General features: G+C 37.1%; 1 protein-coding gene across 23 annotated transcripts in view; it reads left to right on the forward strand.

Annotated features, from left to right (window-relative positions):
- LOC105479944 (zinc finger protein 438) overlaps positions 1-14,053 on the forward strand; it is a 179,878-nt gene that overhangs the window by 63,500 nt on the left and 102,325 nt on the right. For 2 of the 23 annotated variants that reach the window (XM_071070275.1, XM_071070272.1), the window contains one exon: positions 6,747-6,771. The exons of 20 other annotated variants lie outside the window; for them this stretch is intronic. The gene's annotated coding sequence lies outside the window, so the exon portion shown is untranslated. Of the gene's footprint in view, positions 1-28; positions 1,442-6,746; positions 6,772-14,053 lie in introns of those variants that run through there. One more of the 23 variants, XM_011738306.3, reaches the window with a different exon arrangement.

Genomic DNA, 14,053 nt, shown 5'->3' on the forward strand with positions numbered 1-14,053 from the left:
AAGAGCAAAACTCTGTCTCAAAAAAAAAAAAAAAAAAAAAAGTTTACAATCAGTTAAATTCTCTCTAAGCTTCTGGCTTAGAATACTGAAGAAACTTTTACATAGAGTAGATAAAGGGTAGAGTAGGAATTTCTGATTTGATTGTGTGTTCTTGTGGAAAGAATGTTTTCCCTACAGACTGACTAGGAACAAGATGTTTAAACATAAGCCAGGGTGGAGACCTGTTTGGTCAGCTTTATAGGAGCCATGTTTCCCTACTTAGGATGAGTTTGCCAACTATCCCATCAACCTACCCCTGCCTGATCCTTCAAGTGTCTTCGGAATTTTTACTTAGGGCGATGTTGGGTAAGGCAGTGATATAGTACATATGTAGCAGTTAGGCTAGAGGCTGTTTTGTGGAGCAGCATGATTTTATCATGCCATTATAAATTTATGCTGTGCTCTGTGTGTGTGTGTGTGTGTGTGTGTGTGTATAGTCTTTTTTTTCCCTTTTTCTCAATCCCTCTCTGCTCTTGGCTTGTATATTCATGTAACTGGGCAGCAGCAGGATTTCATTTATCACAGGCGGTGGGAGAGGGTACAGAGATATGAAAGGGTTAGTGTTCACATTTCCTGTGTAGTTCCTTCTGATCTTACTGAGTTGTAATTCCTTTCTTGATGTTAAACATTCCCAGGCTCCAATAACCTCTGGCCTGCTTGCGCTGGCCAAGTGTGTCCCAGGTGATCATGTAGGCGAACCTCCTGTTTTTAAGACAAGAAATCGCTCCTTCCTTCATGAGATAGGCTAAATATTCATTCCTTTGCAGTCGCAGAAGAAATCCTTTAATTTAAAACAACAACAGAGCAGTAACATATTAGTTTTAAAATTAAAATTTAGCAGCCATATTTGTTGTCAGGTTAATTTTGTAGATTTTTGAATCTGTTCATTGGTGGTTTAGTGAGTTTCTGGTGGAATGAAACCGTATTGATACTTTAAAGATTACATCCTTTCTTCTTAAAACACACTTTAAAATTGGGTTTTAATTTTAAAAGGATAAAATTTTGGCCCTACCATCTTACTTTTAGCCTACTTATCAGTAGATCATTTTAAGTTGCCTCAGATGCAAAGCAGCTTAGCTGAAACTACAATATTTCTGCTTTTCTTTATTAGTCAGCTCTTAGAAGTTTATAGTTGAGCATTGGGGAGATACTTATTTCCTTTTTCTCTGGTTTTGAAAGTATATACCGGCTCATCTTTTTTCCTGCAATTTAAAATATATAAATTTTTGTGGTTGGCAAAAAGGCTTTCTATTTTTGCCTTTTTCTCTAAAGTTTTAGAAGAAAATATTACACCATGAAGCATAAGAATGGGTCAGCAGCTAATTTACAGGGACAAGGAGTACTTTTGCCAATGCTGCCTTAATCTCAGGTAAAGAGCTTCTGTTTGGACAAGGCTCCAAGGGTAAGTTTACTCTTACTGCTTATAGCACATCTCTGTGTCTCAGTCAACACCTTGGGAACCTAGGGGCTTGGGGACTGAAATGAAACAGTATCTCTTTGAAGGAGTTTATAGGGTAATTTTAAGTTTGCTAGTGTTTAGGCAAAGTAAACTGTCTGCATTGCTCTAAGCAATGAGATTAAATATTTCCAGTGTACCTTAACTGTCTGGAATACAGTTTTATAGGGGGTGGGTAGATGAATTTTTGGATTAAATCTGTTTAAATCCGCTTTAGAGAGCCAACATGAATTGTTGATATTAATCATTTGCCCTTAGTTCCCCAGTGGCCTAATACAGAGCCTGGCACACAGTAGGTTTTCTTTTCTTTTTTTTTTTTTTTTTTTTTTTTGAGATGGAGTTTTGCTCTGTCCCCCAGGCTGGCGTGCAGTGGCGCTATCTCAGTTCACTGCAGCCTCCACTTAACAGGTTCAGGTGATTCTCCTGTCTCAATCTCCTGAGTAGCTGGAACTACAGGTGCCCGCCACCACACCAGGCTAATTTTTTGTATTTTTAGTAGAGATGGGGTTTCACCGTGTTAACCAGGTTGGTCTCGATCTCCTGACCTCGTGATCTACCCGTCTCGGCCTCCCAAAGTGCTGGGATTACAGGCGTGAGCCACTGCGCCCGGCCCCTTGATTCTTTTTAAGACCAAAAGTTTGCCTATTTAAAATCATTTTTTCTTTTTTTGAAACAGGAGCTCACTCTGTCACCCAGACCATAGTACAGTGGCATGATCATAGCTCGTTGTAGCCTCAAACTCCTGGGCCCAAGTGCTTCTCCCACCTCAGCCTCCTAAGTACCTGAGATTACAGGCAAATGCCACTAAGCCCTACTTATTTTTTTCTTTTTTTCTTTTGTAGAGACAGGGTCTCGCTATATTGCCCAGGCTTGTCTAGAACTCCTGTTCTCAAGTGATCCTCCCACCTTGGCCTCCAAAGTGCTGGGTAATTTTAGGCAGTGGTTTTCAAAAATGATTTATTGAATGAATGAATGAGACTGCTCGATTACTTTCGTAGATTCTTTTTTTTTTTTTTTTTTTTTTTTTACAATATTGCTAATAGTAAAGAGTGATTCATTTAGTACGTACATCTTTGTATTTTTAAAAATCATTTCAACTTTTATTTTAGATTCGGGGTTACGTGTGCCACAAGACTTGTTACATGGGTACATTATGTGATGCTAAGGTTTGGGGTGTGGATGATCCTGTCACCTAGGTACTGAGCATAGTACCCAGTAGTTACTTCTTCAGCTCTTGCCTCCCTCCTCCCTCTCTCCTTCCTCTAGTAGTCCCCGGTGTCTATTGCTGCCATCTTTGTGTCCATCTGGACCTAAGGTTTCACTCCCACTTATAAGTGAGGACATGCAGTACTTAGTTTTCTGTTCCTGAGTTAATTCACTTAGGATAATGGCCTCCAGCTGCATCCATGTTGCTGCCAGGGACATGAGTTTACTTTTTTATGGCTGCATAGTATTCCATGATGTATGTATACCACGTTTTCTTTGATGGACATCTTGGTTGATTCCATGTCTTTGTTATTGTGCATAGTGCTGTCATGAACATAGGAGTTCATGTGTCTTTTTTGTAGAACGATTTATTTTCCTTCAGGAAATGGGATTGCTGGTTGAATGGTAGTTCTGTTTTTAAGTTCTTTGAGAACTCTCCAAACTGCTGTCCACAATGGCTGAGCTAATTTACATTCCCACCAGCATAAGAATTCCCTTTTCTCTGCAGCCTCACCAGCATATTATTTTTTGGCTTTTTAATAATAGCTATTCTGACTGGTGTGAGATGGTATCTCATTTTAGTTTTGATTTGCATTTCTCTGATGATTAGTGATGTTGAGCATTTTTTCATGTATTTGTTGGCTGCTTTTATGTATTCTTTTGAGAAGTGTTTGTTCATGTCCTTTGCTCACTTTTTAATGGGGTTATTTGCTTGTTGAATTGCTTAAGTTCCTTATAGATTCTGGATATTAGACCTTTGTTAGATGCATAGTTTTTTAAAATATTTTCTCCCATTCCATAAGGTCTGTTTATGCTGTTGATAGTTTCTTTTGCTATGCAAAAGCTCTTTAATTAGGTCTCACTTGTCAATTTTTTTTGTTGCAGTTGCCTTTGAGGTCTTAGCTACAAATTCATTGTCAAGGCCAGTGTCCAGAATGGTATTTCCTAGGTTTTTTTCTAGGATTTTTATAGTTTGAGGTCATTGTTCCATATGTGTGTGACTGTGTGCATGTCTACAAATATTACTTTCATCCTTCCTATTAATCTGTAATGGTATATCCTGTTCAGAGTCCTTTTATCATTGAACAGTTAATTTCCTCACAACATTCTGTGCCCAAGTCCTTAGGTGATCTATACCTGGCTGACCTAACTGTGACACTGCTTGGTCATAGAAAAAAAAATTACATTTAGTTATCAATTAAAGATAATCTGTTAACATTTCCTGAAACTAATAAGCAAATTCATTGTTCTCATAATGGAAAAATACATTTTCCCCCAAGAATTAACTATTCCTAGGAAGAGCGCTGAATACTAATGTCCATCAGTCAACAAATACTTGCAGAATGCTAGTGTAAACAGCATTGTGCCTGGTATTGTGGGCTCTCCAGAAATGTGCACCACCCTGTTCCTGCCATCTGAAGTGTCCTAGACTTCTCAACAAAGAGGATATGGACACTCATCAAGTTAAACAACCACCTAAAGTACGTTAAATATAGTTATGAGCCAAGTGAGAGGCATGGACGAGAATCAAGTAGCTTAGAGGAAGGCGAAATCATTTTTACTTGAATTAGAGAGTGATGAAAGATTTAATGGAAGCTTGACTAGGGCATTAAACAAATAGTTGGGGTTTGAGTATAAAGGAATAAGGCTATCTGACATTTATAAGTAAGGGTGACAGTTATCACACTTCCTGTGCCTAGGAGCAATGAAGAAACAACTAAAAAAAAAAAAAAGCTTAAGTGTATGGTGGAACCTTTTCTTCATCAGTGACTTATTTGTTCCTTATTTTCTCCTAAAGTAGAATTTCAGAAAAGCTTCTGCCTAGGACATACAGCAGCTATTTTAGCTACTATAAAGATCACTTCAGTAGGAAATCCTCCCAGACTTTTCACCCAAGTAAAATTTCAGCAGAAAGACAGGAATAAGATATATTGAAAAGTTATTGTTCATGACTACAGTTTGATAATAAAGGCTTGATTCAATCTCATTGGCAAAAATTTTTTTTTTTTTTGAGATGGAGTCTCACTCTGTCACCCAGGCTGGAGGGCAGTGGTGCGATCTGCAACCTCTGCTGCCTGGGTTCACGGGGTTCTCCTGCCTCAGCCTCCCGATTAGCTGGGATTACAGGCACCTGCCACCGCACCTGGCTAATTTTTGTAGTTTTTAGTAGAGACAGGATTTCACTATCTTGGCCAGACTGGTCTTGAACTCCTGAACTCCTGACTTTGTGATCCACTCGCCTTGGCCTCCCAAAGTGCTGGGATTACAGGTGTGAGCCACGGGGCCTGGCCTCATTGGCATATATACTAGCGCTCACTGCTGAGTTATATCTTGATTTGAATCCTAACATAAGGAGATATTTCCAAGTTCACTATTTTTTTACACATAGATGGGTGGCTATTGATATTTATCACTATAGATATATATCATAATTTGATAGGAGTTTCTATTAACCTCTTAAAGTTTCTGTTTTTTGTGTTTTTTTTTTTTTTTTTTTTTTGCTTTTTTTTGTTTTTGTTTTTGTTTTTGTTTTGTTGGGGGGACGGAGTTTCACTCTTGTCGCCCAGGCTGGAGTGCAGTGGCACGATCTCAGCTCACTTCAACCTCCGCCTCCCGGGTTCAAGCAATTCTCCTGCCTCAGCCTTCTGAGTAGCTGGGATTACAGGCGCCCACCACTATGCCCAGCTAATTTTTGTGTTTTTGGTAGAGACTGGGTTTCACCATGTTGGCCAGGCTGGTCTCAAACTCCTGACCTCAGGTGATCTGCCCACCTTGGCCTCCCAAAGTGCTGGGATTACAGGCGTGAGCCACCGTGCCTGGCCAACCTCTTAAAATTTCTTTCACAATAAAGCATTTACTAGTATTACAAACTATTTTAGTCCTGTATTTTGTTTTGTAAAGCAGATTTTAAAATGAATAGAATTTATATTGAGACCCTTTGATTATATTTACTTATTAAAAGCAAACCCATTAGTGCATTTTAGAGTCAAACATCTGTCTACTTGTATTCTTTTATTATATAGCTAAAGGAAAAATAATGCTGCACAGAAACGAAACCAGTTTTTCCAAAACAGTAAAGACAGAATGTTGAGACAGTCTGCTCACTTTAATTTTTATTTTATATTTTAGTCTTTTGGCCAGTAGCAAATTGATGTGACCTTGTGCATGTTTCTCTGAATATCTACACTTGTTCAACTGTATGAATTGCTGCCAGTGTGACAATGAGCCGGCAGCTATATCCAGCTTGCTTCTCACACTATATTTTTGTAAAGACCTAGATTCTTTCAAGATATTACTAAGTGATCCATGATTAAAGGTTTTGGTGGTTTGCTAATTTTAGGAAAGGTGGGAACCATCACAATGTATATTACATAGTGTATATTGGTATTTTATTTAACCCAGTGTTTCCCAAATGTATTTGAACTTAGAAACACCCACCCACTGTCTTTCTTCCTTCCAACTTCCTTCCTTTCTTACTTTATTTTTTAAGAATGCTTATTAAAATCTCTTATAGAACAAGTTTCAGGAAAGTACACTATGAAACTTTCATACACACATGCACGTTATTTAGATATGTTGCTTAAGTCTTTTTCTATTAATCTCCACCTTTTCTGGGGCATAGGTTGGGAGGAAGAAGGAAAATGAGTAACTTATAAGTTTTACTAGTTATTCTGATGTCAAGTTTAGTGGGAAGGAGCTGAAGCTTCTATCTAAAATAAGGTTTGAGAATGATCTGAGTATTTTAAGAGTTCCTACTTTCTGTGTCTTCTATAGCTTGTTGCTCTGTACAAGCAGGAGTTGACAGAGCATAACAGAAGTTACCTCTATGGGAAAGAGTAAGGTGGGTTGGAGGTGAAATAAGACTTTTCCTTTTGGAACCTTAATAAGAAAAAGCAAATTAAAAGACCTAAATTGATGGAGAGAACCAGTAATTTACAACATAATTTCTTATTTCAAGCTTTTGTAAGTACTAGCCTCTCTGGTAGTTTTAAATGCATTTTGTTTAGAAAGTACCAAAATTTGTAAAACTTTTTTTTTTTAACAGGCTTATATAAAGTAAGATAAATCTGGTAAGATAAGAATAATATCTTTCGTCCTTTATCTTGTACATACCTGTTATTAATATACTCTGCCATCATTGTCTATTTATGTGCTCAGTGGGCAACTGTATATTATTTTTCTCTGTATTTTTGGCACCTAACCTTGCACTGTGCCTGGTACATAGTAGGCATTCAGTAAATGTTTGTTGATGTGAGTGTGGGGGGTGGGAAAACTGAATTTTATAGTCAATCCTAGGGGAATATGTTAATGGTTGAAATCTTAAAAGGATTATGTTCTTTTGAAAACATCTTTAAAATATAGCCTATTTTATTTTTGTATTTATATCTATCTTGTCTAAGAAAGGATTTAAGGTGGTATTGATAAGTACACTTAGTACAGTGGGATCAAATACAATTTAAAATAAATGGGTAAAAGAACAAAATTGGAGGATTTATAAATCCCCGTTTCAAAACTCTATCTAAAGTGACAGTATTCAAGACAACATGGCCGTGGCATAGGATAAGCATATAAATCAATGGAGAGGAATTGAGAGTCCAGAAATAAACATTTACATTTTTGGTCCATTGATTTTTGAAAGAGCTGCTAAGACAAATAGAGAAAGGGTTATTTTTTCAACAAATGGTGCTAGAAAAATTGGATATCATATACAAAAATTAACTACCTCACAATCACCATACAAAAAAATTAGCCAAAAATGAATTATAGGCCTAAATGTAAGAGCTAAAATTATAAAACTTATAAAAGAAAGCATAGAAGAAACTTTATAACCTTGGATTAGGCAGAATTGTTAGGTATGACACCAGAAGCATGAGCCATAAAGACTAAACCAGGAAGAAGTTGAATCCCTGAATAGACCAATAGCAGGCTCTGAAATTGAGGCAATAATTAATAGCCTACCAACCAAAAAAAGTCCAAGACCAGACGGATTCACAGCCAAATTCTACCAGAGGTACAAGGAGGAGTTGATACCATTCCTTCTGAAACTATTCCGATCAATAGAAAAAGAGGGAATCCTCCCTAACTCATTTTATGAGGCCAGCATCATCCTGATACCAAAGCCTGACAGAGGCACAACAACAACAAAAAAAGAATTTTAGACCAATATCCCTGATGAACATCGATGCAAAAATCCTCAATAAAATACTGGCAAACCCAATCCAGCAGCACATCAAAAAGCTTATCCACCATGATCAAGTGGGCTTCATCCCTGGGATGCAAGGCTGGTTCAACATACGCAAATCAATAAATGTAATACAGCATATAAACAGAACCAAAGACAGAAACCACACAATTATCTCAATAGATGCAGAAAAGGCCTTTGACAAAATTCAACAGCCCTTCATGCTAAAAACTCTCAATAAATTCAGTATCGATGGAACGTATCTCAAAATAAGAGCTATTTATGACCAACCCACAGCCAATATCATACTGAATGGGCAAAAACTGGAAGCATTCCCTTTGAAAACTGGCACAAGACAGGGATGCCCTCTCTCACCACTCCTATTCAACATAGTGTTGGAAGTTCTGGCTAGGGCAATCAGGCAAGAGAAAGAAATAAAGGGTATTCAGTTAGGAAAAGAAGAAGTCAAATTGTCCCTGTTTGCAAATGACATGATTGTATATTTAGAAAACCCCATTGTCTCAGCCCAAAATCTCCTTAAGCTGATAAGAAACTTCAGCAAAGTCTCAGGATACAAAATCAATGTGCAAAAATCACAAGCATTCTTATACATCAGTAACAGACAAACAGAGAGCCAAATCATGAATGAACTCCCATTCACAATAGCTTCAAAGAGAATAAAATATCTAGGAATCCAACTTACAAGGAATGTAAAGGACCTCTTCAAGGAGAACTACAAACCACTGCTCAGTGAAATAAAAGAGGACACAAACAAATGGAAGAACATACCATGGAAGAATCAATATTGTGAAAATGGCCATACTGCCCAAGATAATTTATAGATTCAGTGCCATCCCCATTAAGCTACCAATGACTTTCTTCACAGAATTGGAAAAAACTGCTTTAAAGTTCATGTGGAACCAAAAAAAGACCCCACATTGCCAAGACAATCCTAAGCCAAAAGAACAAAGCTGGAGGCATCACGCTACCTGACTTCAAACTATACTACAAGGCTACAGTAACCAAAACAGCATGGTACTGGTACCAAAACAGTGATATAGACCAGTGGAACAGAACAGAGCCCTCAGAAATAATACCACACATCTACAGCCATCTGATCTTTGACAAACCTGACAAAAACAAGATGGGGAAAGGATTCCCTATTTAATAAATGGTGCTGGGAAAATTGGCCAGCCATAAGTAGAAAAATGAAACTGGATCCTTACTTTACTCCTTATACGAAAATTAATTCAAGATGGATTAGAGACTTAAATGTTAGACCTAAAACCATAAAAACCCTAGAAGAAAACCTAGGTAATACCATTCAGGACATAGGCATGGGCAAGGACTTCATGTCTAAAACACCAAAAGCAACAGCAACAAAAGCCCAGATTGACAAATGGGATCTAATTAAACTAAAGAGCTTCTGCACAGCAAAAGAAACTACCATCAGAGTGAACAGGCAACCTACAGAATGGGAGAAAATTTTTGCAATCTACTCATCTGACAAAGGGCTAATATCCAGAACCTATAAAGAACTCAATCAAATTTACAAGAAAAAACAACCCCATCAAAAAGTGGGCAAAGGATATGAACAGACAGTTCTCAAAAGAAGACCTTCATACAGCCAACAGACACATGAAAAAATGCTCATCATCACTTGCCATCAGAGAAATGCAAATCAAAACCACAATGAGATACCATCTCACACCAGTCAGAATGGCAATCATTAAAAAGTCAGGAAACAACAGGTGCTGGAGAGGATGTGGAGAAATAGGAACACTTTTACACTGTTGGTGGGACTGTAAACTAGTTCAACCATTGTGGAAAACAGTGTGGCAATTCCTTAAGGATCTAGAACTAGAAATACCATTTGACCCAGCCATCCCATCACTGGGTATATACCCAAAGGATTATAAGTCATGCTGCTATAAAGACACTTGCACACGTATGTTTATTGCAGCACTATTCACAAAGCAAAGACTTGGAATCAACCCAGATATCCATCAGTGACAGACTGGATTAAGAAAATGTGACACATATATACCATGGAATACTATGCAGCCATAAAAAGGATGAGTTCGTGTCATTTGTAGGGACATGGATGCAGCTGGAAACCATCATTCTCAGCAAACTATCACAAGAACAGAAAACCAAATACTGCATGTTCTCACTCATAGGTGGGAATTGAACAATGAGATCACTTGGACACAGGAAGGGGAGCATCACACACCGGGTCCTATTGTGGGGAGGGGGTAGGGGGAAGGGATAGCATTAGGAGAGATACCTAATGTAAATGACGAGTTAATGGGTGCAGCACACCAACAAGGCACATGTATACATGTGTAACAAACCTGCACATGTACTTAAAGTATAATTTTTTTTAAAAATTGATGAATTTGACTTAATTAAAATTAACGTTTTTATGCTACAGAAGACATCGGGAAGAAACTAAAAAGAAGACTGCAGACTGGGAGAAAATATTTGTTAATCACGTGTGATAAAGGACTTGTATTCAAAACATGTAAAGAATTTTAAGTAAACAATAAGGCGAACAACCCAACTTAAAAACAAGCAAAAGAACAGAATAGACACTTCATCTGAAAAGACATGAGAATGATTAATAGCCACATGTAAGCACAGTGAGCATCATTAATCATTAGGAAGATGCACATAAAAACACAATGAGATACCACAATGAGATTACATCCCCTGGAATGGCTGCAATAAAAAAGAAAATATATAGTGTCTAGGATGTGGAGAAACAGGAACTCTCATATTATATATTGTTGGTAGGAATGTAAATTGTTAGCAGCCACTTTGGAAAATAGTTTGGCTATTTCTTTTAAAGTTAAACCAACTTACCATATGTAGTAAGGTTCTCCAGAGGGACAGAACGCATCAGGTGTGTGTGTGTGTGTGCGCGTGCGTGCATGTGTGAAGAAATTTATTTTAAGGAATTAATTGGCTCATGCAGTTGTGAAGTCTTGGTGTGTCTGATGGAGGAAAGCAGCAAAGGCTGGAGACTGAGGAAAGAGTTGCAGTTTGAGTCCAAATGCAGTCAGCTGGAAAACCAGGAAGAGCCAATGTTGCAGATGAAGTCTGCAGGAAGTCTGTTGGGGAATTCCCTTTTGCCCAGGAAGGTCAACCTTTTGTTCTATTCAGGCCATCAACTCATTAGATGAAGCCCCCCCATATAATGGAGGACCATCTGTTATACTCAAAGTCTAACAATCTAAATGCAAATCTTGTCCAAAATTACTCTCACAGAAATGTTGAGAATAATATTTGACCAAATATCTGAGTGCTGTGATCCAGCCAAATCGATACATGATTTTTAATCATTGTGCCATATAAACTCAGCAATTCTACTTCTTGGAATCTGCCCAAGAGAAATGAAAACATATGTTCACACAAAGACTTGTATGTAATTGCTCTTGGCAACATTATTTATAATAGATATTAATAAAAACAAGAAAAAATCCAATGTCCATAACCTGGTAAATGGATAAACAAAATGAGGCATATCTACACATTGGAATACTATTCACCAATGAAAAAGGAAAATATTAATATATGCTGCAGCATGGATGAAACTAAAAAATATTGTGTTGAGTGAAAGGAACTAGACTCAGTAGACTACATATTTATATGATTTCACTTATGAAATTTCTAGGAAAGGGAAACTGATTTAGTTAGCTAGGAGATTAGAGGGGAACTGGGGATAGGAGCAGGAATTGACTGCATATGGACTCAAGGGAATTGGGAGAGATCATGGAAAACTGGATTGTAGTGATGATTGCATCCATTTAGTCCATTTTGGTTTTCTATAAATGGACTAAAACTTCATTAAACTGTCCACTGTTCAATGGACAATGTTTAATTTTATGGTATATACATTGCACTTCAATCCATATCAAAATTATAAAAGTGGTACAAATGGAGTAAGGATGGGACACATATTACATCTTATAAAAGCTATATTTTGCTTGAGGTGGATCACAGATTTTGTTCTAAGTGCTCTAAGAAGACATTTCTCAAAATGAAATTTGTTTTCTATTCACAAGATCAAAATTTATCAATATTTTAGAAGCCTAATAATTACAATTCAAAGGAAAATATATCCTTTTTGTTACAGTGCAGTGTAATCAAGTCTGTCCTTAAACAATATCCTCATAGTAAATAACTGAAGACTCTCTTCTGAAGACTTGTTTCTTGAGCCCCCTTTCTGTACAATATGGTAGCCTAACATCGAAGGCACATTGATAAATACAGCCCTGTGGGGTGAATAGGGAGGAGATCAGCAAAAGTACAAGGCCAGGAATGCTAGTCTTTGGTCGTATGACTCAGTCCCAAAAATGGAGCTACAAAAGACCTCGAGTAGCCAAAGCAACATTGGGAAGAAGAACAAAGCTGGAGTCATCACACTAGCTGACTTCAGATTATATTACAAAGCATTTCCAAACCTCAAGAATAGTATAAATATCCAGGCACAGGAAGGTCAAAGATCATGTAGCCTACCAAGACTGAATCATAAAAGAACACCTGAGTACAGCAATAATGAGTCACAAAATTGAATCAGTAATAAGAATTAGTCCATCAAAGAAAAGCCCAAACCCTGATGCTTTTCCTGCTGAACATTTAAAATAGAAATAATGCCAATTCTCCTCAAAATATTCCAAAGAATATTAACCATATTAACCAGTAGTAACCAAAACAGCATGGTACACATATAAAAACAGACACATAGGACAGTGGTACAGAATAGAGAACCCAGGAATCCATGTATTTACAGCCAGCTGATTTTTTGATGAACATGCTAAGAACATACATTTGGGAAATGACATCCTCTGAAATAAATGGTGCTAGGAAAACTGGACATCCATGTGCAGAAACTAGATACCTGTTTCTTACCAACATCAATTCAAAATGGATTAAAGACAAACTATGAAACTATTAGAATAAAACACAGGAGAAACACTTCATGACACTCGTCTAGATAAGGTTTGTATGGGTAAAATTCAAAAGCACAGGCAAGGAAAGCAAAAATAGACAAATGGGATTACATCAAACTTAAAGCTCTGTACAGCAAAGGAAGCAAAAGAGTAAAGAGACAACCTTAGAATGGGAGAAAATATTAGCTAACTACACATCTGACAAGGGGTTAACATCCAGAATGTATAAGGAATCTAAACCACTCATTAGCAAAAAGCAAGCAAACAATTGGAATGCTAAAGTGGGATAAGATCTGAATAGATATTTCTCAAAAGAAGACATACAAATGGCAACAGGTATATGAAAAAATGTTCAACATCACTAATCATCAGGGAAACGCAAATCAAAACAGTAATGAGATTATCATCTTACCCTAGTTAGAATGGCTATTACCAAAGAGACAAAAAATAACAAATCCTGGCAAGGATGTGGAGAAGAGGGAATTCTTAATTTACACAGGTGGTGAGAATGTAAATTAGTACAGCCATAATAAAAAACAGCATGGTATTTTTTTTAAATATTAAAAAAAGAACTGCCATATGATCTAACAGTTTCACTATACTGGGTGTATATCCAAAATAAGTGAAATCAGTATGTTGTTGAAGAGATATCTGTCCGCCTGTGTTTATTGCAGCACTAGTTGCAATAGCCAAGATATGGAATCAACCTAAGTGTTTGTGTGTGAATGGATAAATAAAATATGTCATATATACACAATGGGATACTATTCAGCCATAGAAAAGAATGAAATTCTGTCATTTGCAGCAAACATGGATGAACCCAGAGGTCATTATATTAAGTGAAATAAGCCAGGCATCTCATTTATATGTGGAATCTAGAAAAGTTTATCTCATAGAAGTAGAAAGTAGAATAGTGGTTACCACTGGCTGGGGAAGAGATAGGAGAGATGAAGAGAGGTTGGTCAACAGGTGCAAACCTACAGTCACATAGGAGGAATAAGTTCTGGTGTTCTATGGCACAGTAGGGTGACTGTAGTTAATAATAACATATATTTCAGAATACAAGAGAGGCTTTGAATGTTCTCATCAAAAAATGACAAGTATCAAAATACCACACTGTATTCCATTATTATATACAATTATTATGTGTCAAACATAAAACTTTAAAAAGATATCAGTTTGGTCACACACATGTTTATGTAAACATAGTTTTTC

The sequence above is a fragment of the Macaca nemestrina genome, chromosome 9 (genome assembly GCF_043159975.1).
Source record: "Macaca nemestrina isolate mMacNem1 chromosome 9, mMacNem.hap1, whole genome shotgun sequence".
Classification (NCBI taxonomy): domain Eukaryota; kingdom Metazoa; phylum Chordata; class Mammalia; order Primates; family Cercopithecidae; genus Macaca; species Macaca nemestrina.